Below are 3,753 nucleotides of genomic sequence, written 5' to 3' on the forward strand. Positions count from 1 at the left end.
AGTTTAGTTAGTAACTGTAGTGTAATTAAATAATAACCTCTTTCTGTTTGTTACCAAGTCATAAAATATAATACTATAGGGCCTAGAGGTAGGATTGAATAAAAATAATAGTACATTTTCATCCATTTATTGGTCTTATCTTTGCAGATTTATGGAATCAACAGTACATGAGATGGCTTTGAAGAACTGTAATAGTACTAGTAATAAAATTGTAAACATCAAATTATATGGCAGAAATAGTGTGTGGAATGAATTTTATTGAACAAATGTATCATAATGAGTTTGGAACAAGCAGGATTTTTAAAACAGGACATAAATTACTTTTGAGACCTGAGTGATACATTTTAATTCTATCAACACCAGCCAGCTCCATCATATTCAAGAGATGGATTCTTTCATAAATGTCCATTGTACATAGTATTTGGCTAAATAAATAAAAAAAGAAGTACAGTAGTGGTTTATTTGTTTATATACCCAGACCCATTTAATGGTTAAAAACAAACACTATATGATGCACTGCTACTAGTGTACTGTCTGGTAGTACATTACCATAGTTACAGTATGACTGTAACCCTAGCACTCGCGTCTAAAGAATTCTATTATGCATATTTTACTATTCTTCATAAATATTTAGTTCTGTAATTTTAATTGTCTGCGCTCATTCTATACTTGGTGTCTTAGTATACTGCATAAATGTATCGTGCAAGCATGATCCAAGTAGCATCTATTATAAAGTACTCTGGGTATCTTTCTATTCACCTGAAAAAAGGAAAATGAATAAGCACATGTTTATCTGCCCTCAAAACAAAATAATAATTTAGTATAATGTATTATGTAGGTTTGATCAACAGTTTAAAATAGCAATGCTCAGTATCTGTTACCTTAATATTATAATTTTACTCTAACATTTGCGCTTCCATTCCAATCAATAAATACATTTGCTTATCCCGTCCATCAATTATCATAATTGCACTCCAATTATAGACCTGTAGGTAGGTAAAAATACAAATGAATTGTTTATTTACTGTATACTGTACTGTATATTGTACTGTATATGATACAAGCTGAAATACCCCTAACTAGGCCTGGCCTGTTATAACCTTTATTACTACATTAGAGAAAATCCAACTCTATTCATTTTATTGGGAATCATAATACAGTATTTAGTATTCAGTGTTGCCTAGCCTACTACTGTAGCTAGTAGGGCGGCATGTAATAACAAAAAAATATTTTAATAATACGTTAGTCAGGACACTACAGCACACAACAATATTAATAAACGTACTTATAAATAATGTGTATATACATAATACAGTAACACAATTGTGCCTACCATTAACACCCTCAACGATACATCAAGGAGCATACGCTCTCAGCTCACCTCTGGCCGGGCGACTAAACACCGTATCCAGCAGTCATCACTACTAAAAAGGCCTAGGCCTAGCTAGCTCCAGGCCATGGCATTGTCAAACACCATTTACTCGTCCAACCGTTTCTTCAAAACGATGTTAACACCCGTGTTAACAAGACGATGTGGACGAATTTCCATCAATTTCAGTTAATTACAACGAAATAATAATAAAATGAATGTTTCAATAATACGTGTATAATAAATAGCGAAATAAACATCGCTCGCGAGGAGGGTCGAGAGAGAGGCCAAGGTGGTCGACTCTGTGATTCTCACGCATGCGCAAAATAACTCCGTGTACCCAGCAAGATAGGCATTTGGCTATGAATTTCGTAAAAGATGGCCTTGAAAAACGAAATTAAAATCCGTTTAAAAAAAAACTTGGTTGATAATATGAATTAATTTTATTCGATTAGGCTAACATACTTATCCAAGAATAAAAATATCAAAGCAATAAGTAATTACTACCATGCTTTTGCATCAATCAATGATTTACTGCTAAATTCCTATCTCTGTAATACAAAAATAACTTTTAGTGACGTCACAAAAAGTTTTTCACAGGTTTCTCAGGGGCGTTTTGAGGGCGTTGTCGTCCTCCAAAACATTAAGTATGACTATGGCAAGCTTAAAACTGATTGATCTACACGTTGAGCCAATAAAATGATATTGCTAGGAACCCTTTCATATCCATTTTAAGCACTTTGGTGTTTTTTTGTTAACAAGTTTTTCGAAATTCTCAAAATGGTCTAAAACGTTTCCAAATGCGATTTGAAGCTATTCTGTACACTTTGATGTTTTGTGTGAAAATTTTCTGTCGAAATGCTCAAAATGGTCAAAAACGTTTTTAAATACGATATTAAGCTACTTTGTGCTCTTTGATGTTTTTGTGTGAAATGTTTTATCGAAATGCTCAAAATGGTCTAAAACGGTTTCTAATGTGATTTCAAGCACTTTGATGTTTTTGTGTAACCAAGTTTTTCGAAAATCACAAAATTGTCTAAAACGTCTCCAAATGCGATTTGAAGCTATTCTGTACTCTTTGATGTTTTTATGTTAACAAGTTTTTTTGAAAATCACAAAATGGTCTAAAACGTCTCTAAATGAGATTTGAAGCTTTTCTGTACACTTTGATGTTTTTATGTTAACAAGTTTTTTCGAAAATCACAAAATGGTCTAAAATGTCTCCAAATGCGATTTGAAGCTATTCTAAGCACTTTGGTGTTTTTATGGAAACAAATTTTTTCGAAAATCACAAAATGGTCTAAAACGTCTCCAAATGTGATTTGAAGCTATTCTGTACACTTTGATGTTTTTATGTTAGCAAGTTTTTTCGAAAATCACAAAATGGTCTAAAACGTCTACAAATGCGATTTGAAGCTAATCTGTACACTTTGATGTTTTTATGTTAACAAGTTTTTTCGAAAATCACAAAATGGTCTAAAACGTTTCCAAATGCGATTTGAAGCTATTCTGTACACTTTGATGTTTTGTGTGAAAATTTTCTGTCGAAATGCTCAAAATGGTCAAAAACGTTTTTAAATACGATATTAAGCTACTTTGTGCTCTTTGATGTTTTTGTGTGAAATGTTTTATCGAAATGCTCAAAATGGTCTAAAACGGTTTCTAATGTGATTTCAAGCACTTTGATGTTTTTGTGTAACCAAGTTTTTCGAAAATCACAAAATTGTCTAAAACGTCTCCAAATGCGATTTGAAGCTATTCTGTACACTTTGATGTTTTTATGTTAACAAGTTTTTCGAAAATCACAAAATGGTCTAAAACGTCTCCAAATGCGATTTGAAGCAATTCTGTACACTTTGATAAAGTTTTTCGAAAATCACAAAATGGTCTAAAACGTCTCTAAATGCGATTTGAAGCTTTTCTGTACACTTTGATGTTTTTATGTTAACAACTTTTTTCGAAAATCACAAAATGGTCTAAAATGTCTCCAAATGCGATTTGAAGCTATTCTAAGCACTTTGATGTTTTTATGTTAACAAGTTTTTTCGAAAATCACAAAATGGTCTAAAACGTCTCCAATAGCGATTTTAAGCTATTCTGTACACTTTGGTGTTTTTATGTTAACAAGTTTTTTCGAAAATCACAAAATGGTCTAAAACGTCTCCAAATGCGATTTGAAGCTATTCTGTACACTTTGATGTTTTTATGTTAACAAGTTTTTTCGAAAATCACAAAATGGTCTAAAACGTCTACAAATGCAATTTGTAGCTATTCTAAGCACTTTTGTGTTTTTATGTTAACAAGTTTTTTCGAAAATCACAAAATGGTCTAAAACGTCTGCAAATGCGATTTGAAACTATTCTTAGCCCATTGGTGTTTTTATT

General features: G+C 32.0%; 1 long non-coding RNA gene across 1 annotated transcript; it reads right to left on the reverse strand.

The window, feature by feature from the left end:
* Positions 1-279: 279 nt before the first annotated feature.
* On the reverse strand, positions 280-2,104 carry LOC140060132 (uncharacterized). The gene is made up of 3 exons (XR_011847287.1): positions 1,334-2,104; positions 882-986; positions 280-759 (listed from the first exon to the last, which is right to left on the reverse strand). It is a non-coding gene; the product is annotated as an uncharacterized lncRNA (long non-coding RNA).
* Between the last annotated feature and the right edge of the window lie 1,649 nt (positions 2,105-3,753).

The sequence above is a fragment of the Antedon mediterranea genome, chromosome 10 (assembly GCF_964355755.1).
Source record: "Antedon mediterranea chromosome 10, ecAntMedi1.1, whole genome shotgun sequence".
Classification (NCBI taxonomy): domain Eukaryota; kingdom Metazoa; phylum Echinodermata; class Crinoidea; order Comatulida; family Antedonidae; genus Antedon; species Antedon mediterranea.